Raw genomic sequence first — 27,000 nt, forward strand, 5'->3', positions numbered from 1 at the left:
CAACCATCTCGGGATTTTGAGAATCTAACGCCCCAGTTGGACATAACTTGGTATGAAATCTTTCAGGAGGACATCCAACAACTCTGTCAATCAATGCCAAGCCGAATAACTGCCTGCTTAAGGTCCAGAAGTGGACCAACGCGTTGTTGACTTGCTCAATTTGTGAAGCCTTTTCTCTTGAATAAATCGTCTAATTTTTCTGAAATTGTAATCATTTGTTTGCCTGTATATTTACATCTCATCTACAGACCTCCTTACCATTAGGATAATTCTTTCGTGGTCACTCGTTTTTTGTCTTAGGGTTTGCTCACTAGGCACTCCTGCGTCAGTCGATGCCGTCGGCGGCGGCAGCGCCAGCGGCGGAGGCGGTAGCGGCGCCTTCCGTGGAAGCAAGACGCAACACGATATTTTCCAACAGGCTGAAAGGTATGCGCCAGTAATGTAAGAAAATGAAGCAAAGGTTAAAGGCTACACTGCAGCCTCAGTTGCGTGAGCTCAAAGAGCAGGGAGCCTTCCTGCTAGCAGAGTAATGAAATTTAGATTGTGGGCGGATGTCTAACGTGACGTTCCGTCTAAAGGTGCTTCGCTTGCTGCTAATTACACTATTTTGCCCTGGTAACTTGTGAAATATGTCACGTCGGTGGGACAAATTGTAAGATTTAACTCTCGAAATTGTTCCTGTGAACAACAGGTTTTTTCCCCTTCTGAATTTCTGTTGCTTCTCTGAATAAGCGAGTGAACCATTTCCGCGCTTTGCATGTCAAGAAATGATATCGTATGCTGAAAGGTTGCCAACGTTACTTTGAACCTATTCGTCAACGTATTCGATCGAAAAGGCATTGGCCTTGCTGATACGGTGAAGTAAGCTTTCTCATACGTTTTACGGGTTTGAAATTAAAGTTTCAAGCTGCCAGATGCACAATGCATGTAACTTGTCTTGGACGTGGTTCGTAACAGTTAGTTTCAGCTGTGTTCATAATTGTATTATGCTGACATTAACATAATGCTCGCTGTATGTCAGCTGCTCAGTGATTTAGGAAATTTCACTGCGAGATCAACACTCAATTTGTTTTTTCGTTTTTACATTTCTCGTCGTAGACCTACGAAAGGAAAGAAAAACAATATTCTCATTGCAGGAAGACTTAAAGAATGTAAGTCCCATGTAGAAAATAGTTTCAAAAGCTGATTACTTTACAAATAAGATAATGTGTTAAATACGAGGGTAATCCCTAAAGTAACGTCTCCTATTTTTTATAAGTACATAGACCTGTTTATTTCTACAAGGGTTTACGTCTGTTTACAGCTTGAACATTTAGCTATTTTTCGACATAATCACCATTTCTGTCATACCAGCTCGCCGCCATGCTGTTCAGGACGTTATGAACCTCTTCTTTCACCTCATAGTCGGAGCTGAATCGCTTTCGGGCCAAATGTCCTTTTAACCTAGGGAACAGGTGATAGTCACTGGGCGCCAAGGGCGGGAGGGTGGGTGGGTGATTATGTTCCACTGAAACTGTTGCAGGAGAGCAACCAACGGTTTGCCGAGCGATATGTGGGCGAGCGTTGTCATGCAGAATGTATACGCCCTTGCTCAACATTCCTTTTCTCCGGTTCTGAATTGCCCGTTTGAGTTTTTTCAGAGTCTCACAGTACCTGTCAACGTTAATTGTGGTCCCAGCGATTCAGCTCCGACGACGAGCTGATCGAATAGGTTCATAACTTTCTGAACAGCATGGCGGCGAACTGGTATCACAGGGGCATACAAAAACTGCCACCGCGTCTACAGAAATGCATCGACAGAAATGGTGATTATGTCGAAAAGTAAGTAATTGTTCAAGCTGTAAACTGATGTAAACCATTGCAGAAATAAACAGGTCTATGTACTTATAAAAAATAGGAGACCTTACTTTTGGGATTACCCTCGTATTTGACGTTAAGTAACAAATTTAGAAAAGATTTCAAATTATGTTTAATGTTCGTTGTACGTAGTCAAAATCCTCTTGCTATCAAACACTTGATACATATAATCTGGGTAATTTGGTCTCTGTTTCAGTAAAATCACGTTTTTCATGTATCTCAAAATTTATGACGCCATACCTCCAGAAGTACGCGTCGTATAGTCATATAGTTTTATAGATATATCGAGTGGTAGATGTGGATACAGTTTGCAAAAATTCTTGCTAATGTAGTTACTACTAAAGTGATAATAAATTAAAATGTTGTGCCTGCCGCAGAAATGTTTCTGTGTCAACAGCAAAAATGTAGCAAGTGATGGACGTCTGTATGCATTTCGTGTCGTGCATATTAGGGGTAGATACAAATGGACAGAGAGATTGGGAAAGAGCAGACTCAAAGAGAGCGAGAGCGAGAGTGGTATTAGGAAATGGACGGAGAGAAGAGAACGAGGATATGAACAGAGAGTAAGGACGGAGGAGATGGGCGTAGAGAGGTGTAGGCGAGTTGGACAGCAAGGGGGAAAAACGGAGTTTGAAAGATGAAGGGGGAAGGAGGGAGTTACGGAGAGACACGGAAGGAGGAGATGGACAAATGGATGACTGGAATAAATACATAGCTGAGAAATGCCAGATACTCAGGTAGTTATGTATATTAAAGTATCAAATATTTTTTCAGTATCGTTTTGTATCTGATTAACTTTCCTGGAAAAGGCAAATATTTTTTGAAAAGTGTAAGTTTCTACTTCTAGTGTTAGTCTAACACTGAAATGGATCGTAAACTTAATCGTGCATATGTTATTATGTCTTTGATGGAATTAGCATTTGACGACATGAATTGTACTTATCATTGGGTCATTTCCATGCATTTCCTTCACTGTAAATTATCTTTGAGTCTAAATTTATCCGCTTATGCTTTGAAATCGCGTAATAAATGCAACAACTCATGGACTCTTAGCTTTCTTGTATCACATGTCTCCTACATTTGATCCTTCTGAGCCAATTGGAAAATAGATTTTAGTGCGGCTTTCTTTGCTATCTGTTCCACAGCTATAAGTTTACATTCACGACAGTTGGTCGGCGCTAGGTTGTGCAGTGCAGCACACCTGGAACAAACAGCGGCGACGATACGAAAGCTACTGCGTTCACGATTAGGCTGCCCGGCAAAGAAGTCAAGTCAGGGAAACAGGCCGCACCATAAGCGAGCTAATCAGAACGTCTCTCTCATTCCTTTTTTTTATCTTTGTCTGTTTCAAACCGAATAGGAAGGAACAGGCTTCTTTTGAAAATGATCACTGACTATAATTACTGAAGAGGCCTATTACCAGTCTTCGATTTTAGACGTCCGGCCCATGAACGACAGTGTCAGCCCACCATGAGGGCATAAAATGTGATTCACCCTCAAACGGAATAAGAGTTTCCAATGATTAACATCATCGCATATCTGTAAGAACCATACAATAAAAGGTGCTGCGGAATTGGGAAAGGTGTGAAGGCGCTGGATAGAGAAACGGCTGCTGGAAGTGACAGAATTGTTGTTAAATTCTACATGGAAAAGCGGAAGAAAGAACCTGTCTTCTAGCAGCAGTCTGTCGTCAGTCGCTGGAGGAGCGGAATACCGCACACGACAAGAAGAAAGTGAAGTTCGCAACAGCAAAGAAGAAGGGAACTGAGACCGATAAGCAGGATTACAAAATAATGGTTCAAATGGCTCTGAGCACTATGGCACTTAACTGCTGAGGTCATCAGTCCCCTATAACTTTTTTTTTTTGCAACCTACGTCCTCAATTATTTGCTTGACGTATTCCAATCTCTGTCTTCCTCTACAGTTTTTGCCCTCTACAGCTCCCTCTAGTACCATGGAAGTCATTCCCTCATGTCTTAGCAGATGTCCTATCATCCTGTCCCTTCTCCTTATCAGTGTTTTCCACATATTCCTTTCCTCTCCGATTCTGCGTAGAACCTCCTCATTCCTTACCTTATCAGTCCACCTAATTTTCAACTTTCGTCTATAGCACCACATCTCAAATGCTTCGATTCTCTCCTGTTCCGGTTTTCCCACAGTCCATGTTTCACTACCAAACAATGCTGTACCCCAGACGTACATCCTCAAAAATTTCTTCCTCAAATTAAGGCCGGTATTTGATATTAGTAGACTTCTCTTGGCCAGAAATGCCTTTTTTGCCATAGCGAGTCTGCTTTTGATGTCCTTCTTGCTCCGTCCGTCATTGGTTATTTTACTGCCTAGTTAGCAGAATTCCTTAACTTCATTGACTTCGTGACCATCAATCCTGATGTTAAGTTTCTCGCTGTTCTCATTTCTACTACTTCTCATTACCTTCGTCTTTCTCCGATTTACTCTCAAACCATACGGTGTACTCATTAGACTGTTCATTCCGTTCAGCATATCAGTTAATTCTTCTTCACTTTCACTCAGGATAGCAATGTCATCAGCGAATCGCATCATTGATATCCTTTCACCTTGTATTTTAATTCCACTCCTGAACTTTTATTTCCATCATTGCTTCCTCGATGTACAGATTGAAGAGTAGGGGCGAAAGGCTGCAGCCTTGTCTTACACCCTTCTTAATACGAGCACTTCGTTCTTGATCGTCCACTCTTATTATTCCCTCTTGGTTGTTGTACATATTGTATATGACCCGTCTCTCCCTATAGCTTACCCCTACTTTTTTCAGAATCTCGAACAGCTTGCACCATTTTATATTGTCGAACGCTTTTTCCAGGTCGACAAATCCTGTGAAAGTGTCCTGATTTTTCTTTAGCCTTGCTTCCATTATTAGCCGTAACGTCAGAATTGCCTCTCTCGTCCCTTTACTTTTCCTAAAGCGAAACTGATCGTCACCTAGCGCATTCTCAATTTTCTTTTCTATTCTTCTGTATATTATTCTTGTGAGCAGCTTCGATGCATGAGCTGTTAAGCTGATTGTGCGATAATTTTCGCACTTGTCAGCTCTTGCCGTCTTCGGAATTGTGTGGATGATGCTTTTCCGAAAGTCAGATGGTATATCGCCAGACTCATATATTCCACACACCAACGTGAATAGTCGTTTTGTTGCCACTTTCCCCAATGATTTTAGAAATTCTGATGGAATGTTATCTATCCCTTCTGCCTTATTTGACCGTAAGTCCTCCAAAGCTCTTTTAAATTCCGATTCTAGTACTGGATCCCCTATCTCTTCTAAATCGACTCCTGTTTCTTCTTCTATCACATCAGCCAAATCTTCACCCTCATAAAGGCTTTCAATGTATTCTTTTCACCTATCTGCTCTCTCCTCTGCATTTAAGACTGGAATTCCCGTTGCACTCTTAATGTTACCACCGTTGCTTTTAATGTCACCAAAGGTTGTTTTGACTTTACTGTATGCTGAGTCTGTCCTTCCGACAATCATATCTTTTTCGATGTCTTCACATTTTTCCTGCAGCCCTATAACTTAGAACTACTAAAACCTAACTAACCTAAAGACATCACACACATCCATTCCCGAGGCAGAATTCGAACCTGCGACCGTAGCGGTCGCGCGGTTCCAGACTATAGCGCCTAGAACCGCTCGGCCACTTCGGCCGGCCCAGGCCTGCAGACCGATGTCACTGACGTCCATGTGTTGTGTTATAGTGGAATATGTCCGTCTGTCGCCTGTATGACTTTTTCGGGTACTGAAAATGTCGTGTGGAGGAATAAAGATGGATTTTGCTTGCAGCGGCCGTGTGAGAGCTTGCTCTGTTCATGGACAGACTGTAGACTGTGCTGCCACCGTTGATATCTTCACTCGATTTGTGACTTGCCTTGGACACAAACTGACGGAAGAAAAATCGCAACACGAAGGAGGAGTTGTGCGCCATAAAGTAAAGTTGGTAGACGTGTTTCTACATCTGATAGATAATGTCTATTCAAATTTCGCGACAGTCGTATAGTAGTGGCGACAGCAGCGCCGTAATGAGAATGCAGATGAGGTTTGCTTTAACTCTTTATAGGATAGTGGTCGATATATTGTCCACCTACCATAAGTGCGAAACCGTGTAAGTTTTCTATAGAAAAATGACCCTTAAAGATGCATCAGGTGTTGCTAAGTGGATGGTGTACTCTCAAGCGACCACTTTTTGTTTGCTGAGGTTGGTAGAACATTCTTATTGAAATGATGGTTGGCTAGGCGACCACTGTCCACGTGAGGAGTATCTTTGCTGGCGTTTTGTGTGTATGAGAGAAAATCGTCCCACTGAAGGCGCAATTAATGTGAGAATTTGTTAAAATATAAGGTATGTATGACATTTATTGAATTAATAGTTACGTGTTTTACATTGTATATACGTTTTATGTACCTAAATAGAGACTACACGTAATAATACAGAGATAACTGAGAGCGTGGAAGCAAAACTTGAGTGTCGTTTATTACATTTTCGTAAAAGTGCTCTTTTATCAAATACGTACGAGAGACTATGCAATATTTACGATATACCCCGATAATATGCAATTAATTTACAATATATATAAGCCAGTTTTAGTGTCTGGCTAACAAATTATTAGCAAATGCACAATGACAAAACGTAAACTGACATAACCTCGCATTTTATTATTAGAGATGCACAGAACTAAGAACACCTTCACATTTCGTGTATTGGAAGAGATGTCATCACAAGACTTCGAGAGTTTGATAGGCGATGATCAGGCTGTTGATTCCGAGTGTGGAGGTGATTCGGATGCCGACGACGTATTGACAAATACTCATCCCACTAATATAAGCAATGGAGATAATTCATCCCATGACTCTTGTAGTGATTTCATTCCTCCACCACCTCAACGAACATGTGTAATCCCTGAAAGTGATGAGGATGAAGACGAAAGTGCAGAAGAGGATCAACGTGACGATGCTCATGTTAGGCCTACCATGCAGTACAATTTATCAAAAAACATTACTAATCCTGCCATATACAATTCAGTAAATTATTCACAGGGTTTTGGAACAAACATTGAAGTGAATTTAGAATCTCCTACAGTTTTATTCTCGCAGTTTTTTCCTATCTTTATCTTAGAACATATTGTCAGGGAATCTAACCTTTATGCTAATCAGAAAGGTACTGATCTAAATGTGACCACAGCTGAATTGAAAGCATTCCTTGTTGTACTTCATATAATGGGTTTGCACAGACTTCCTAGCATAAGACATTACTGGTCATCTGATCCCAATTTATTTGTAAACAGAGTAGCTTAAGTTCTGCCAAAAAAGGGAGAATGTGGGTATGACAAATTTTATAAGCTTCATCCACTTCTTACCCATCTAAACCAAATTTTTTTGAAAACTTTTAGACCGAGCCGATTAATCAGTATTGATAAAAGCATAGTGGCTTTCAAAGGTAGGGCTTCCCGAAAGCAGTATATGCCAATGAAGCTTACAAAACGAGGATTTAAAATTTGGGTTGCAGCCTGCAGTGTTACAGGGTACATGTTATCTTTTCAAGTGAATGAAGGAAAATCTGAATTCAAAAAAGAAGGTTCTCTAGGTGAGAAGGTTGTTTTGTCACTTTCAAAACGATTCCAGTTTTTATGGTACCGCCGCTTTTTTGACAGACTTTTTACTAATTTACCATTGCTTTTTAAATTATTGACTAGAGGAACATTTGGTTGTGGAACAATGCTTCAAAATAGAACATATTTTCCTAAAATGTTATTGAAAGCTGACAAGCATATGAAATTAGGACAGCATGACTCTGTTATGAAAGATGATATTTCTATAACAAAATGGAAAGGCAGAGGTACAAAATCAGTAGTATTTGGGAGCAACATGCATAACCCTAGTAACATGTGTCAAGTGTCTAGGAGAAACAAGAAGGGTGAAAAGGAAAGTATAGTGTGTCCCAAGGCTATCGCTGACTATAATAGCTACATGGGAGGGGTTGATAAATTTGATCAACTGATGTCTGCCTACAGGGTTTCATGGAAATCAAAAAGTGGTGGATAAAATTATTCTGTTACTTTCTGGATGCTGCAGTTGTCAATTCCTTCATTCTTTATTATGAGACTGAAAAAATGGCACAGTCTTATAATGGAAGGCCACTGCCACATCTAAATTTCCGCAGTATCTTGGCCAATGAGGTAATTGTAACTTTTTCTAGCAGGAAGACATGTGGGCCACAAACTTCCCCGAAAGTTTTTATCACAAAAACAAAGTTTAGGGGCAAAAATGTTTCAAACGTGAATCCACAGATAGTAATGAATGTAGGGGCACATTTGCCACAGAGGGGTACAAGCAGAAGGTGTGCTCACTGTAGCACAAAAAAGCAACCCGAAAGAAGTAGTATTGTATGCAAGGAATGCAAAGTTGCGCTTTGCCTTCCATGTTTTCACCCGTTTCATTCTAGATAACATGTTTACCACTGGAATTTGTTGTATTTCATAGTGTTTGCTAATGTTGTATTGTTTGAATAGTGAAATGTGTTCAGTTTTTGTACTTCAGTACATTTGTTAATAAACTGTATCTTACTTTCATTCAGAATGCCATGTTTTTATTTATCTGTACCAGATATAAGAAGGTGGTCTTTTAAATGACCACCATCCACAGTAGTCTAAGCCCCACCCAAAATGGATAGTGGTCTGTATATCAACCACCTATTTCTTCCTTTCAGTTCCAAGACAAATGAACATAAAATTATTCTAAGTGTATTACATGCCTATGTAAGTCAAATGGGATGCAATAAAAATATTACCTTTTAAATTTTCAGAAAAAACGTTTTGTCCTATAAAGGGTTAAACACATACGGCAACGGTCGTGAGCGTTAGTTTGAGATAGGATGTGGTGAGCTGATGTTGGTCAAGAGTGCCTGTATGGTGATAAAGACGCCATTATCAACACCTGACCGAGTCTGAACGTTGTCGTGTAATGGGGCTACGGGAAGCTGGATGTTCCTTCAGCGTTACTACAGAAATGTAGCCACTGTACATGAATACTGGCAGCGGTGGTCACGAGAGTGTACGATGGCAAGGAGACCAGACTCCCTTGGCACTATCGAGAGGCAAGACCATCGGGTTCGGCGTATGGCTCTGACGCATCGTACTTCGTCTGCAGGAGCAATTTGATCCCGTTGGCACCATAAGGACACAAAGAACTGATACATATCGGTTACTTCAAAGGCAGCTCCGAGCCAGACACCCAGTAACGTGCATGCCACTGACCACAAACCATCGCCGTTTGCGAGTTCAGTGCTGTCAAGGGAGAGCTCATTGGAGGACAGGGTTCAGGTGTATTGCGTTTCTGATGAAAGCTGGTTCTGCCTCGGTGCCAGTTGTGGTGTCACCGCCAGACACCACACTAGCTAGGTGGTAGCTTTAAATCGGCCGCGGTCCGGTAGTACACGTCGGACCCGCGTGTCGCCACTGTCAGTGATAGCAGACCGAGCGCCACCACACGGCAGGTCTAGAGAGACGTATTGGCACTCGCCCCAGTTGTACAGCCGACTTTGCTAATTGACGTGATTTCCGGCGACGTCGACGCACACCATTTGTGGGACGAACACAGTCACTGTTAGAGAGAGTGGCACTGGGCGGAGTGGAATTAACTACATGAATTTCCATGGGCGAAGGTTCACGAGCCTGAGTATTCTTGGTTCGATTTCGGCGCGAAGCAAAGGGCCTGGAATGGTTGTGAGTGTCCGATCTGAGCTTTTTCTGGCAAACACTCTGAACATGTCCTTTTTTATTACAGAAAAAGCAAATAGCTTGGCGTGACGGGCAATTCTCACGCGAATGTCTGGTTGCACACCGCGGGCATGATTTTAGCACCGCATTTGCGTGCTGGCGCGGGACACGTGGCTGCGCGGACATGCGCGAGGGCTGTTTACTGTTCCGTGCAGCGCGCCCGGCGGGCCGGTTAACGTGACACACGGCTGGCGAAGTTTAAAATGATGCCTGAGCAAAGTCAAGTGTGTCGTGCCTATCCAATATGTCTATCACTTGTTGAAGGGAAGGATTGACTAGTTTCAAAATTTGCTCCCGTATACGAACATCAGAAACGTTCTGTGCAATTGCATCACGTACCATGGTATCTGAATAAGGGAGTCCACATTCACACTCAAAAGCACAATCCCTTGTAAGGCCTTGCAAAGTTGCAACCCACTCCCGATTAGTTTGACCGGCCGTACGTTTTGTACGAAAGAACGTATACCTTCATGCAACTACATTGACTGATTCCTTGAAATATGCATCTAACGCAGACAAAATTTCTTCGTAGGACAGAGTTGCTACGTCGCGTCGGGGAAACAATTTCACTATCACACGGTACGTCTGGATGCCGACACATGATAATAAGTGAGGCTGCCGCTCATTACCTTGAATTCTGTAGGCGGCGAGATGGAATCCAAATTGGCGTGACCACTCCGTCCAGCTTTCCAGTGCCACATCAAACGGGCGAAAAGGTGGTGCAACTGCGTGTTGTGGCTGCGTGAGCGGTGAAGCGGCGGCTGCCGCATCTTTTTGCATTGCACGTTGACCCTGGATGAGCTGTCCAAGGGCATCCAATAACACCTGCGTCTGCTGATTCTGCAAGCGATAAAATTCGGACAGTACATCTGGAGATTGTGGCGAAGCCATGACACAAGTAAATTAGAGCAATACGACCGTTAAATCTTCGTCGCCATATATGTTGTGTCTAGGCAAGACACCCTAGACACAATGAGAGGAAGCCGAAAGGCACGAGCATAAACTCACGCAGGCTGGCGTGAGGTCTGAAACAGGATACGTAATGAATGCTATAAAGAAAAGTACGTAGCTTCTGGAATACTTAACTTTAATCCACATTTGTAGAACATAACTCTTGATGATACATTAATAGAATCTCAATATCAATTGAATACGGTGCCTTGCTAGGTCGTAGCAATTGACTTAGCTGAAGGCTATGCTAACTATCGTGTCGGCAAATGAGAGCGTATTTGTCAGTGTGGCGTCGCTAGCAAAGTCGGCTGTACAACTGGGGCGAGTGCCAGTACGTCTCTCTAGACCTGCCGTGTGGTGGCGCTCGGTCTGCTATCACTGACAGTGGCGACACGCGGGTCCGACGTGTACTACCGGACCGCGGCCGATTTAAAGCTACCACCTAGCAAGTGTGGTGTCTGGCGGTGACACCCCACCAGTGATGGCCGTGATTAGGTGGAGGCCCGCTGAGGGCCTGAAACAAAACTGTCTGCGTGCTAGACAGGCTGCAGCTGCATCTGGAGTTATCGGCACGGATCCGATGTCATATTACAGCAGGAGCACCATCGTGGTTGTCCCACGCACTCTAATTGAAAATCTGTTTGTCAGTCTTCTGATTGGACCTGTTGTACTGCCATTCACGAACAGTATTCCAGCGGACGTCTCCAACGCTCGTCCTCTAACAGAGTTTGGACATGTTGCCCTGGCCTGCTCGATCACCAGATCTGTCTCCAATCGAGCACATTCTGGACATCATCGGACGGAAACTCCAGCGTCATTCACAAGACCCTTTATTGACCAACCACAAACTGACATCTGGTACCTGTGCAAGACAATTCATGCACGTTTGCATGCTTCCATTCATCATTCTAGCAATTACACCCATTATTAAAGTACCAGCATTCACATTCTCAATGCCTTACTTCGCTCTTACATTAATCTTGCGATTTACTTTAATATGTTACCTAGACAAATATATTCCCGAAATTCCGTTACTGTGTATTAATTATGTTTCAGTGTTCCGATTTTGTGTCCTCAGTGTAGTTCCGCGCCACTGCTTAGATCAGATACGTCCGTAGGGAATGTCATAACTCGTATTCTATGGCGAAATTAGAATTATATTAATACATTCAGCTGCTGACAGGCGTTGATTTATATCACCGGGGACAGGCGAAAATGTGTGCCCCGACCGGGACTCGAACCCGGGATCTCCTGCTTCCATGGCAGACGCTCTAGCCATCTGAGCCAACGAGGGCACAGAGGATAGTGCGACTGCACGTCTCCCGCGAGACCCATATTCGCACCTTGTATGTCCACACACTACATTCGTAGTGCCCCTACCCAACACACGCATTACTCGTGGAAGACATTCTTACCAAGTCCATTATGATTATCCTGGCTGTTATGCCCTGGTCGGTTGATGAATTTTGCCTCAATTCCCAACGTTTCGTCCCCGTCTGCGGATGACATCTTCAAGTCCCGTAAGAGTTCGGGTAGTATGTGTGCATCAGCACAGAAGAAGAAGGTCACGGCCGGTATCGCCAGAACTATATCCATATAAGTATATCCATGTAAGTACGTTTTCTATAGGGCTGAAGATAAACAGAGAGGAGATATTTTCAAAATGGTTTAAGGTCAAGCGAAATGACGAAAAATAACGAAGTCCTGCCTTCACTGACAATATTCAGAACTGAAACCCACATTTTATTGTCTCGAAAGTGCCATTGGGCAAATGATGAGCATTTTTTATCTGTCTGGGACGTTTCAAAAGTTGTATGAACGTCAAAAATGTGAAAATTGGAATACGGGCATGGGGCTTCGTCACGGGTTTATTCTGCTCGAAGCGTCGCAGGAACGTTTAACAGACTCCAGCAGAAAACTCAACAATTGGATGAGAATTACTCTCAAAACTCAGAGAATAAAGAAACGTTACTTCTATCAGTATTATGTCCCGCATAATAGTTACGAAGCTAGCATTACATAAACCGGTCGTATACAAAGGGGTACCAACAACCTGTGTACCTTTCTTTGCACCACCCATGAGCAGAAAACAATAGAGGAAATGGAGATAAATGTGGGACGTCTTGTAACCCCGTGCCGCAGCAGGTGGTAGCTTGCGGAGTGCAGATGTAAATCTGAGTGTAGACTGCAGCCCTGAGTAACGGAACATAACATATTTAATAGAAAAGGTATCTGAAAATGACTGACAGTAGGTCCAAAGCTTAGTAGTTCATTGTCTGCATCATTTACCGCACGTCACACGTACAAACGATAGAACTGATCTAATAAATTTCGTTGGACAGTGAGCACACCAGACTACATTATCGTTGCTCCCATTGTGTTCCTAGGCAACCAACGCGCTTGTATAGGGCAGCCCTTGGGAGAGGTTACTGGGCGCCAAGCCAGGCATAACCATTTCTATCCTAACTGTGTCGCTGGAACACACAGCAGCCAGGCATTTAGCATTGCGGAGATTTAGTCATGACGTGCAATACGTGACGCAAAACAGAAACTCTCTTGGCTCCAGCAGACCGATCTAGCATTCTGCGTATCACCCTCGTTCTACAACCTCGCCGTCCGCTCCCTCTACACGTTACCCAGTGACAAACTAAATCAATCAGTAGCAGTTCTCTCCCAAATTCTGTGTAGTCTCCAAAGTATTCTGCTCGACTGTTCTTGTAAGGGGTGGTCACACAATTTTAATTCTCACCTAAAACCTACAAAGACATTTAATTACACTCAAGCGCCAAAGAAACTGGTACAGGCATGCGTATTCAAATACAGAGACATGTAAACAGGCAGAATATGGCGCTGCGGTCGGCAACGCCTATATAAGGCAATAAGTGTCTGCCGCAGTTGTTAGATCGGTTACTGCTGCTACAATGGCAGGTTAACAAGATTTAAATGTGTTTGAACGTGGTGTTATAGTCGGCGCGCGAACGATGGGACACAGTGTCTTCGAGGTAGCGATGAAGTGGGGATTTTCCCGTACGACCGTTTCACGAGTGTACGGCGAATATCAGGAATCCGGTAAAACATCAAATCTCTAACATCGCTGCCACCGGAAAAAAGATCCTGCAAGAACGGGAGCAACGACGACTGAAGAGAGTCGTTCAGTGTGACGGAAGTGCAACCCTTCCGCTAACTGCTGCAGATTTCAGTGATAGACCATCAAGAATTGTCAGCGTGCGAACCATTCAACGAAACATCACCGATATGGGCTTTCTGAGCCGAAGGCCCGTTCGTCTACCCTTTGCGCCTCGCCTGGGCCCGTCAACACCGACATTGCACTGTTGATGACTGGAAACGTGTTGCCTGGTCGGACGAGTCTAGTTACAAAATGTTTGGAGCGGATGGACGTGTACGAGTATGGAGACAACCTCCTGAATCCATGGAACCTGCATGTGGACAGGGGACTGTTCAAGCTGGTGGAGGCTCTGTAATGGTATGAAGCATCTGCAGTTGGAGTGATGTAGAAGCGCTCGTACTTCTAGATACGAGTCTGACAGGTAAGCATCCTGTCTGATCACCTGCATCCATTCATGTCTACTGTGCACTCCGACGGGCTTGGGCAATTTCAGCAGGACAATGCGACCTCCCCTCCCCCACATCCATATTTACTACAGAGTGGCTGCAGAAACGCTCTTTTGAGTTTAAACACTTTCGGAGGCCACTAAACTACCCACTCATGGGGACCGATGACCAAGCAGTTTGGTCCCTTTTCCCCCTTTTCAACCAACCAACCAACCATCCCCAGTCATGAACGTTATTGGGCATATCTGGGATGCCTTGCAACGTGCTGATCAGAGATGATCTCCACCCCCACGTACTCTTACGAATTCATGGAGAGTCCAGGACGATTTACGGTGTCAATTTCCTCCAGAACAACTTTAGTCATTAGTCGAGCCCATGCCACGTCGTGTTGCGGCACTTCTGCGTGCTCGTGGGGGCCCTACACGATGTTAGTCATGTGTTCCAGTTTCTTTGGCTCTTTCGTGTATTATTTGTATGTATTTGCAGGTAAATGTCTCTAATCTTCGCACTCAATGAAATTATCCTGCCACAGCACCGTAGTACGTTTCTTTATTTTGTTTTGGTCCCTCTAGTGGCGCCATAGGATTCCGTGGCCCGTAAATTCGATGAATAACAAGAATATAGATGATTACCTGCAAATATGTAAAAATAATAATTACGTAACTTCATATTTTTTAGGTGATGATTAAAACTCTATGACTAACCCTTACAAGAACTGTTGAGAACAATGCTTTGGAGATTATACGAACTTGATTTTCTTTCTTTGGGTTTCATTTGATACATAAAGTTGTTTGTCTTTGCAAACCCTCGTAACACTCTGAACTCGGTACTGACAAGGGAACCTCCCCATCGCACCCCCCTCAGATTTAGTTATAAGTTGGCACAGTGGATAGGCCTTGAAAAACTGAACACAGATCAATCGAGAAAAAGGGGAAGAGTTTGTGTCGGCACAATGAAAAAAATAAGCAAAATAAACAATCTGAGCAGTCCATGTGCAAGATAGGCAACATCAAGGACAGTGTGAGCTCCGGAGAGCCGTGGTCCCATGGTTAGCGTCAGCAGCTGTCGAACGAGAGGTCCGTGGTTCTAGTCTTCCCTCGAGCGACAAGTTTACTTTCTTTATTTTCCCAAAGTTATGATCTGTCCGTTCGTTCACTGACGTCTATGTTCACTGTAATATGTTTAGTGTCTGTGTTTTGCGACCGCACCGCAAAACCGTGCGATTAGTAGAGAGGCATTGAAGAGGCACGTCCTTTCGTTTACTAATCGCACGGTTTTGCCGTGCGGTCGCAAAACACAGACACTAAGCTTATTACAGTGAACAGACACGTCAATGAACGAACGGACAGATCATAACTTTGCGAAAATAAAGAAAGTAAACTTTTCACTCGAGGGAAGACTAGAACCAAGGACCTCTCGTTCCGCAGCTGCTCACGCTAACCACGGGACAACGGCGCTCCTGAACTCACACTATCCTTGATGTTGCCTATCTTGCGCATGGACTACTCAGTTTGTATATTTTACTTTTTTTTCATAGTTTCACACAACTTCTTCCCGATTTCTCGATTGATCTGTGTTCAGTTTTTCAAGGCCTATCCACTGTGCCAACTTATAACTAAATCTGAGGGGGGTGCGATGGGGAGGTTCCCTTGTGAGCAAGTATTTGTAGAAGCTAATGCACTCTCGTACACTTCACAGTAATGTCTTATGGAATGGACGCTTGTGTATGCGTGTTGTGCATGACAAACCGACGACAATAATCGAACGAAAGCCTCATGTAAATTAATGCGTGAGAGTGAGTTGGCGTAGTTGAGTATGGAATCGCAGTTTTTTATTAGCTGCAGTAGCAGAGTTGTAGCGCTGTTTGCGCTTATTTACGGCAGTCCAGTTGCCGGTGCGTAAATATCGGATTTCTGACCCCCCTGCCGGTCGGACAGGACCGTCCGTTGCTGGCAGACACCGCCGTGCCTTCCGGCTCGCTCATCGCTGCCTGCCGGGATGAAATATGACGCACCCGCCGCTCCAGACAGCGGCGTCCGCGGCAAAATTATCTGGATGTAATTTTGCCGGACGCTTCCATTTCCTTCCTCAGAGTCTAGATGCTGCACATATTTCTGGCAGTGTATTTCCAGGAAGCGAAAAGTTGTCAAATGCAAAGCATTTTTTGGATGCAAAAAAAGTTTTCAGCATCCAAAAAAAAAGCAATCAGAATAATGTGTGGGGTCCATCAAAGACACTCTTGCAGGCACTTGTTTCGGAAAATAGGTATCCTAACAACTGCCTCACAGTATATTTTTTCCTTGTTGACCTTTGTGTGCAAAAATTATTCTATCTACCAAGACAACAGTAAATTCCATGGCTCTAACACCAGAAACAAAAACAATCTACATTTCGAAACGAAACGTCTCACTCTGGTACAAAAAGGAGTTTACTACTCCAGCATTAAGCTGTTCAATGCTCTACCGCTACATATCAAATGTGTTCATACAGAACTGCCAAAATTTATACAAGTTCTCAAAGATTACCTGACAGAGAAATCTTTTTATACTGTGGATGAATATCTGAAAGAAAATGTATACCATCACTAAACGTATTGTCTCTAGAAGTAGTTCAATTGATTTTATTGTGCATTTGAGCATTAGCACATTTTTTGTAACAACAAATTGGCTGCACCTGTATTTACTCTTGTAGGCCTAATATCTGATTTAACTTTTTGCTCTTATCATTAACCTTTATTTGAAAGTCCTTTTTCTGTTCAATGGTTGTTATGTTATCTAGCTGACATTGTATCTGTTACTGTATTTATAGTATGTCTTACTTAAACTATGTACAGTTTGGCATTGAATTTCCGTTGTATTTATTGTAAGTTTAAATTCGAACCTGTACAATTTGACACGTTCCATATTGTTGTGTACATAGTTCTGCGTAGTCAGCGCGTACACAACTTTCCCACTAGAGCGCGCCCCGCTGAGCACAACAGCACAGGCGCCGCGCTCGTCGTCTCCGCACTACGAGATGGCACTGCCATAGAGACGGACCAAATTCTGCTTCCACCGATCCGCGTGTTAACATGTAACGCAGCCAATGAGATTGCTGCTAATGTAGAACCTTTTCTCCTCCCGGATCACACTCGCGCAGTGATACCTGAACGTGCTAGGTATTATAACGAGTGTACAGACCTCCGATTAGTCAGTCTGCATTAGTCTGCATTAGTCTGTAGTCAAATTTCAGTCTGCGCCTAATAAGATTATCATATTCCTGTACATAGCCATGAAGAGAAATGCATAGACACTTTGTCAAGTACCAGAAATGTGAGAATAAGATTAACGTACCAAGACCAAAGGAACTTCAGATTGTCAATTGTAAATAGCATCCAGAACCAAGTTAAGTTATTTTTATGCTTGTTATTATTTCAATAAATGTCCAAAGTGGTCGAGCGGTTCTAAGCGCTACAGTCTGGAACCACGCGACCGCTACGGTCACAGGTTCGAATCCTGCCTCGGGCATGGATGTGTGTGATGTCCTTAGGTTAGTTAGGTTTAAGTAGTTCTAATTTCTAGGGGACTGATGACCATAGCAGTTAAGTCCCATAGTGCTCAGAGCCATTTCAATAAATGTGTGTGAAAATTAATCAAGTTCTGTTTAAAGTTGGTTACCGTCCATCTGCTACTCTAAGCGTGCAAGTGGCATTTCTATCGTTTGACCTAACGGCAGAAGATAAACACGCCACAATAAGACAACGAGACATATTGCTGACACTCGCCTACTTCGTTAGAACGACAAGTCAAATAATCTGATGGTGTGTGTACTGAAGGTCTTACAGTACGCACACCACACATATCCTTGTGATTGACTCACTAACTGGATCTACAGAACATGAAATAAATAAATAAATAAATAAATATTAGTGCCTGCACTGCAACTAGCCAGTTGTACGTAGATTGGGAGTGTCATGCTATCGCAACTGGTGCCAGAGACAGGGAGTCGTACGACATACTTCTGAATGTCTTGGCGAAGAGGAAGGTATCCGTGACTATAAGGTTATGATAGCAACTATGACCACGGGTTTTGCAGGGAATATTAAGAGAGGTACGAAAATATATTTTGGTCAGTAAGAGTGGCAGGATAGAATCTGCAGAGTATATGAATAGTCAGCACAAAATATTTGATGGTGAAGACGGAGATGCGGTGCACAAACGGAAGAAAATCAAAAGTATCATTCAGTATCCCTTAGATTACTACGTTCCGTGCACGGTCTTACAGGACAGAAAAAGCCCACCACCGTTTAATAGCCGTATTAAATACTGCTATGTATACCCCCGCCGGCGAAACATTGCACTTGACAGTTCGCTTTTTGTCTATTTAGGTTGGCTACTCTGTAATAGCGATGTTGCAACAGCAGCCTCTATACACACAGCAGACGATACAGTTTTCCGTCCCGTCTCGTAAATGCAAGCGATTGAGCAATTACAGTGTATATAAAAACTCGTTTTTAGTTGTACTACAATGACAGGAAGTAAACAACCGTATAACAATACATGTAAAAGCATAACTGCGCACCCTTTCGATAACGGAGCAAAGAAATACAAAAAAACAAGCATCTGACGACTGGTACTTTCAAATCAATAATGTACGTAGTTTACAAAATAAATAACAACCGAGATTGCAATAAATAACCAATATTAGTAATTTTTCACTCACCAATTTACAGCGATAATGGAGCAATTCCATCCAGCTCGCCATCGTCACTGTTGTCCGACTCATCGCCAAAACCGTCTTCATCGTCGTCATCAGCAAGACAAATCATTAATTGTTCATGGCCACTGATAATGCCTTCTATTGTCTGTGCTGCTCGTATAAGCTTCTCGACGTGCTCTACTTTTTGTCTCCATGAGGCTGCATCCACAGTCACAAGAGCTTCACGCAACAGCTTTTCCACCTCTGTTATTGTAAAGGACTTGTTGTTGTTCCTTACATACATTTTTACATCACTCCATATTAACTCAATAGGGTTGAAATGGCAGTGATATGGTGGCAGCCTTATTACAGTATGACCCTGCTCCTTGGCAATTTCGTCTACTACATATGTAGGTGTCGTAGGCTTATTTTCTTTAACAAGAGAATACAACAGAACCTTTGTCATACTCATATCCGCTGCAATATTTCGAGCCTGTAACCACTGCACCATAACTTCTTTCCGATCATTTGTGGTTGGGGCTTTGTTCTGTATCGCCGAATGATATGGAGCATTGTCCATTACAATTGTTGTAGGGACAGGAAATTGTTTTAAAAGGTTCCTGAACCACTCAACAAATCGTGTGTGATCCATATCTTCATGGTAATCACCAGTCTTTTTCGATCTAAAAACTAAAAGTGCGTCAGGGACAAAACCACTGGAGGAGCCTGCATGAACCACAATTAATCTAGCTCCTCTTCCCGTCGGCTGATGGCCGCTACTGCTGGGTGTGTTATCCGTCCAACATTTACTGACAGCTTCCCCGGCATTAACCCACGTTTCGTCTAGCCAAATTATGGAATGAATGTCTCTGCCCACAAGTTTGTGCAAGAAAATACTACGAGCGGTAACAATATGTGCCCTCTCTAACAGTACTTTGCGTCCGTCTAGCGTTTTGTAACGGAAACCCATATTTTTTAGCACTATTTTTAGTGATGTTTTACCACCCCTGAAGAGTTCACTTTCTTTTAAAGAGATTAATAACTTAGCTACAGTCGGATACTCTTTTCTGCTGTAGTAAGCATAAACATGCCTACGAATTGCATCAGTCTGGAAAGAATCAATCTGTGATAGGACTAGGCCGCTTTTTCTTCTTTCCCGGGGTTGATAAAAATGTATTATTTGATCCAGACAGCTCGGAATCATTACGGCTCACTTCAGTATCTTCCAAGTTTTGTAGTAATACTCCCTTACTTACTACGGTTCTTGCACTAATACCAAGAGTTTTCGACGTACGTTCCACCACTTTGTCGGCAGGAATTGATGGCTGTCCATGAATGCTTACGTAGTTTTTCTCCTGCTCGTAAAACTCACGAGTTCTGCGTAATAACTCCAGTGCCTGGCTGTTTAGCGGCACCCCTCGACGCAAGGGATTGTCACTAAGTGAACGAAGTCTTTTCGGTGGCATTTTCCAAGTATGTACACTCACAACGTAACAAAAGTCACAACGATATAGCACACAGTACAACGAAAACACGCGGTAAACAACATACAATTCACGTTGTATACACATTCACTAAACAAAGCCGGCAACGCGGGAACTTTGACGTCACAGCACGTGAGTAACAGCTGTGCTCACTGCGCTGTGATTGGCTGGCGCCCCACGCTGAACGCCTAGCGCCTATCGTTCTTCACTTGTTACTCTGTTACGCTGCCAATTTCATGCGCAAACGTCAAGTGCAATGGTTCAGCGGCCCGGGTATAAACAAACAGAGTTTCATTACAGTGTTACGAGAAATCAACTAGCTGACAAAACAAAACCCGAACGAATGGAAAATGAGAGTAAAAAGAGCAATGAGTGATGCGTTCAATGACTTTGAAAGTGAAATTTAGTCAACCAATTTCGGGTAATTTATCAAGCTAAACTAAAGTTTTCCGGGCACGAACACTTGCAGTAAGAGTTATATGTGGTGTGAACTCAAGAACATCCTGTAGAAGGCTGTTTAGGGAACTAGGGATACTAACTACTGCTTCCCAATATATTTATTCCTTAATAACATTTGTCATTAAAGATATATCACTTTTTCAGACCAACAGCTCAATTCATGGAATCAATACTAGAAATAAGAACAATTTTCACAAGGATTTAAAGTCACTTACTCTTGTACAAAAAAAGTGAGCATTATTCAGGAACACACATTTTCAATAACATAAAAAGCTTAACAACCAATGAAATTCAGTTTAAGAGAAGCCTTAAGGATTTATCGGTGGCCAACACCTTCTACTCCAGTGATAAATTTCTCAGTAGGACCAACTGATATACACTCCTGGAAATTGAAATAAGAACACCGTGAATTCATTGTCCCAGGAAGGGGAAACTTTATTGACACATTCCTGGGGTCAGATACATCACATGATCACACTGATAGAACCACAGGCACATAGACCCAGGCAACAGAGCATGCACAATGTCGGCACTAGTACCGTGTATATCCACCTTTCGCAGCAATGCAGGCTGCTATTCTCCCATGGAGACGATCGTAGAGATGCTGGATGTAGTCCTGTGGAACGGCTTGCCATGCCATTTCCACCTGGCGCCTCAGTTGGACCAGCGTTCGTGCTGGACGTGCAGACCGCGTGAGACGACGCTTCATCCAGTCCCAAACATGCTCAATGGGGGACAGATCCGGAGATCTTGCTGGCCAGGGTAGTTGACTTACACCTTCTAGAGCACGTTGGGTGGCACGGGATACATGCGGACGTGCATTGTCCTGTTGGAACAGAAAGTTCCCTTGCCGGTCTAGGAATTGTAGAACGATGGGTTCGATGACGGTTTGGATGTACCGTGCACTATTCAGTGTCCCCTCGACGATCACCAGTGGTGTACGGCCAGTGTAGGAGATCGCTCCCCACACCATGATGCCGGGTGTTGGCCCTGTGTGCCACGGTCGTATGCAGTCCTGATTGCGGCGCTCAACTGCACGGCGCCAAACACGCATACGACCATCATTGGCACCAAGGCAGAAGCGACTCTCATCGCTGAAGACGACACGTCTCCATTCGTCCCTCCATTCACGCCTGTCGCGACACCACTGGAGGCGGGCTGCACGATGTTGGGGCGTGAGCGGAAGACGGCCTAACGGTGTGCGGGACCGTAGCCCAGCTTCATGGAGACGGTTGCGAATGGTCCTCGCCGATACCCCAGGACCAACAGTGTCCCTAATTTGCTGGGAAGTGGCGGTGCGGTCCCCTACGGCACTGCGTAGGATCCTACGGTCTTGGCGTGCATCCGTGCGTCGCTGCGGTCCGGTCCCAGGTCGACGGGCACGTGCACCTTCCGCCGACCACTGGCGGCAACATCGATGTACTGTGGAGACCTCACGCCCCACGTGTTGAGCAATTCGGCGGTACGTCCACCCGGCCTCCCGCATGGCCACTATACGCCCTCGCTCAAAGTCCGTCAACTGCACATACGGTTCACATCCACGCTGTCGCGGCATGCTACCAGTGTTAAAGACTGCGATGGAGCTCCGTATGCCACGGCAAACTGGCTGACACTGACGGCGGCGGTGCACAAATGCTGCGCAGCTAGCGCCATTCGACGGCCAACACCGCGGTTCCTGGTGTGTCTGCTGTGCCGTGCGTGTGATCATTGCTTGTACAGCCCTCTAGCAGTGTCCGGAGCAAGTATGGTGGGTCTGACACACCGGTGTCAATGTGTTCTTTTTTCCATTTCCAGGAGTGTATATGATTTCTGCACAGTTTTAGTGCAGTACGGTGTTCATTGTAAATAAGTGTGTGTGTGTGTGTGTGTGTGTGTGTGTAAGTACAATCCTGGAAATTGAAATAAGAACACCGTGAATTCATTGTCCCAGGAAGGGGAAACTTTATTGACACATTCCTGGGGTCAGATACATCACATGATCACACTGACAGAACCACAGGCACATAGATACAAGCAACAGAGCATGCACAATGTCGGCACTAGTACAGCGCTCAAAGTCCGTCAACTGCACATACGGTTCACGTCCACGCTGTCGCGGCATGCTACCAGTGTTAAAGACTGCGATGGAGCTCCGTATGCCACGGCAAACTGGCTGACACTGACGGCGGCGGTGCACAAATGCTGCGCAGCTAGTGCCATTCGACGGCCAACACAGCGGTTCCTGGTGTGTCCGCTGTGCCGTGCGTGTGATCATTGCTTGTACAGCCCTCTCGCAGTGTCCGGAGCAAGTATGGTGGGTCTGACACACCGGTGTCAATGTGTTCTTTTTTCCATTTCCAGGAGTGTAACTTCTGCACCATTCAGTGCAGTGATGTGTTCAATGTAAATAAGTATTGTAGAAGTTCTAATACATGTTTAGTACCTCATAAACAAAAAAAAGCTTTTTTATTTTAAATTCAGTGCATTAGTGTTTGTAAAATGATTCTTTCATATAGTGTTAATGTTCTGACTTGGCAAGACAGCCAAGCCACTATGAGATAGCCGAAAGGCACGCGTTTAAGCTCACGCAGGCTGGCGTGAGGTCTGGAACAGTTAAAGGAATAGAGACTAGCAAGAAAGGTACGTAGCTTCTGGAATACTTAACTTTAATCCATAATTGGTGAACGTCGGTCTGACGGTACATGCATCACAAGATAAATAGCAAATGATAATGGCTCCTTGCTAGGTGGTAGCAAATGACATAGCTGAAGGCTAAGCTAACTATCGTCTCGGCAAATGAGAACGTAATTTGTCAGTGAACCATCGCTAGCAAAGTCGGCTGTACAACTGGGGCGAGTGCTAGGAAGTCTCTCTAGACCTGCCGTGTGGCGGCGCTCGGTCTGCAATCATTGATAGTGGCGACACGCGGGTCCGACGTATACTACCGGACCGCGGCCGATTTAAAGGCTACCACCTAGCAAGTGTGGTGTCTGGCGGTGACACCACAGTTAATTAAAAAAGTGACGATCATTCCACTTGGGACCTGTGGAAGGTACATTAGCTTATTTGTTTCAGTTGTAAATATTTGTCATGTATTATTGTTTTTCTGACATGTTCCATATCCTGGAGGACCTCCTCACTATGGATCAATTGGAATGAAAGTAAATCTAATCTAATTTAATCTAAAAACTTTAAGAAATTTCAGCCTTACGAAATATCAGTAAGTGGATCAAAATCATCGTTCACTCAGTGACTATAATGCCACCGAAATGGAAGATAACAGTGAGAAGAACGAAATACTGAATTCATTCTTCCGAAACTGTTTCATTGCGGAAGATCATAACTCGGTCCCTCCTTTCGATCGGCATACGAATGTCGATATGGCAGGTAGTGAGATAACTGATCGCGCAATAGAAAAACAACTGCAATCACTCAGTAGTGGAAAGGCATCAGGGCCAGAAGAGATAATTACAAGATTTTACAAAGATTCAATGAAAGTACTTGCTTCCCTTCTTACAGCAGTTTATTATACATCGCAGAAGCAACGAAGGGAATCTAGTAACTAGAAGAAAGCGCGGATTTATTCGGTTCTAGAAGGGCCGTAGGACAGATGTATGAAATTATAGGCCTATATCGTTGTAGAGTCTGTTGTAGAATTATGGAACATATTTTGCGCTCAACAAGTATAACCTTTTCGGAGAGCGAAAATCTCCTGTGTATAAATCAGATCTTGTGAAACTCAGCTCGTTCCATTTCTCCGGCGCGGGTGGTAGCCGCGTGGTCTAAGGGGGCTTTGTCACGGTCCGTGCGGCTCCCCCCATCGGAGGTTCGAGTTCTCTCTCGGGCATATATATATATATATATATATATATATATATATATATATATATATATATATCTGTGTGTGTGTGTGTGATTGTTTGTGTTGTCCTTAGCGTAAATTAGTTTAAGTTAGATTACGTAGTGGGTAAGCTCAGGGACCGACGACCTCAGCAGTTTAGTCCCATAGGAACTTACAACGAATTTCCAATTTTCCATTCCTCCATGGGATCCATAGCCCTGTAGACAACGGCACTCAGGTTCATTCCGTGTACTTTGACTTCAGGTAGGCATTTGACACCGTCTCGCCCGAGCGGCTAGTGAAACAAAATATGAGCTTATCGAGTATCTGACTAGGTTTCCCACTGGATACAAGACATCCTTGCAGGTACAACTCAACACGTTGCCCTTAACGGAAGAAAATCGAAGGATGTGAAGGTAATTGCGGAAGTACACCAAGGAAGTGTGACAGGACCGTTACTATTTACAATGTATATGAATTACCTAGTAGAAAGCGTTGGAAGCTCTGTAAGACTGTTCGCAGAAGATGCAGCTGTTACAAGAAAATAGCAAGACAGTATCGATTTGCAGACAGACATGCAGAGGAATAATGAATGCTTCAGGCTCTGGCACTTGACCCTGAACTTGACTAAACAGAGCGATCTTAAGTGGAATGAACCCAAAGAAATAGTAGAAAGAGCAGGTTCTTAGGAGGAATATTAAGGAAATATAGCTCACACATTAAGGAAACGGCTTAAAATTCGTTTCTTCGAGCGATTCCTGCGTATTGATCATCAATCTGAGATCCTCACTAGGTAAGACTGGTAGAAGAGCTCAATAAGATCCCACGAAGATCGTTTACTCGGTGCGAGAGCGTTGAAGAAATGGTCAACAAACTCAAATGCAGACGTTACAAGAGAGGCGTTGTGCATCGTTGAGAGGTTTGCTATTGAAATTTCGAGAGAGCACTTTCCGGGAAGAGTGAGAAACCATATCATTTCCTCCCACATATATCTCGAGAAATGACCACGACAAGAGAATTGGAGAAATTAGAGCTAACAATGAGGCTTACCGACAATCGTTTTTCCCTCGTGGCATTGGCAAGAGGAACAGGCAAAGAGAGTCAGTTAGTAGTATCGGAAGTGTTCTCCGCCAGACGCCGTTGGCTAGCTTGCGGAGTATGATGTACACGTAGTATCCCATGCCCATCCACAGCGGACATCTGCTCGTATGTCTACAGCTATACGTATATACCGCAAGCCACATCATGCTGTGTAAATGACGGTGCTGCCTGTACCAGTATCTTATGCCGTTGCCCCGTTCCGCTTGCGAGTGATGCGTTGAATGAACGTCCATCGGTAAACCATTCCTTCTTTTTCTTATTTTCTCAATTTTCTCATTTATCTTGATATGTATCGGAGGCAACAACACCTCACTAGATCATACATTAGTCGGCCCCATAAAATAGCACACTTGTCGCTTCGGAGCAATGTAGTTGGTACAAAAGTACCAGGTGGCCATGTAACTTCCACCACTGAAATACGTCAGTTCAGTGAAGTGGTCTGTATGTGACAACGACTATTTGGTATCATCACATTACAATGAGTAGAAGAAACGATCGTGAAAGACTGGGACAAAGAAATTATCATGGTAAAAGATTCTCATGATCACATTGTGCATAAATTTGCCCCATGTAGACACATAAAAGAGCGTAAGAAATCGGAGTACTGGGTCTATGGCTGTACAATGATTCATGCACCCCCCCCCCCCCACACTGTCAGTCGCTTTCAGGGTCACACCCCTCCCATCCAAATCCTCTTGCCAGCTCCTCTCTCTCTTTCTGTAGACCAATAGGACTGTGATTCAATCTTTATTCAGGATCTAATATACGAGCCTATGGAGTTAGGATATTGCTTGGAAGACAGTTGTTGATGTTTATTTAGGATCCAACTTATCACTGTATTAATTATCCTTATCACTATGACTTATTACCAAAATAGCAGCCTCTATATTTATGTGACCATTTTCTTTACCGCTATAATTTATAACCCTATTTGTCTTCCAGATGTTATTGCAGGATAAAATTGTCTTAATTAGTATAATTAGTGATCTGGTACAGTTTTCAAAATCAAAACATGGCTCTCTAAGACAAGTTCGCCACTATGCCATTACAATTGGCATATATTGTTGTCGTGCTCTTCAGTGCAAACACTGGCTTGATGCAGCTGTCTGTGCTACTCTGTCCTTAGAAAACCTCTTCATCTTTGCATAGCTACTGCAGTCTCCATCAATTTGAGCCTGCTTGCTGTATTCACTTCTTGGTATCCCTCTACAATTTTTAGCCCATCCACACTTTACTCCAATTCGAAGTTGACAATCCCTTGATATCTCGGAATGT

General features: G+C 43.7%; 1 protein-coding gene and 1 non-coding gene across 2 annotated transcripts in view; one reads left to right on the top strand and one right to left on the bottom strand.

The window, feature by feature from the left end:
* LOC124805453 (gonadotropin-releasing hormone receptor-like) overlaps positions 1–27,000 on the top strand; it is a 605,403-nt gene that overhangs the window by 275,736 nt on the left and 302,667 nt on the right. The window lies entirely within an intron of this gene.
* Trnap-ugg lies at positions 11,832–11,906 on the bottom strand. Its single transcript has one exon. It is a non-coding gene; the product is annotated as a tRNA-Pro (tRNA).

Source organism: Schistocerca piceifrons, chromosome 7, assembly GCF_021461385.2.
Source record: "Schistocerca piceifrons isolate TAMUIC-IGC-003096 chromosome 7, iqSchPice1.1, whole genome shotgun sequence".
Taxonomy (NCBI): Eukaryota; Metazoa; Arthropoda; class Insecta; order Orthoptera; family Acrididae; genus Schistocerca; species Schistocerca piceifrons.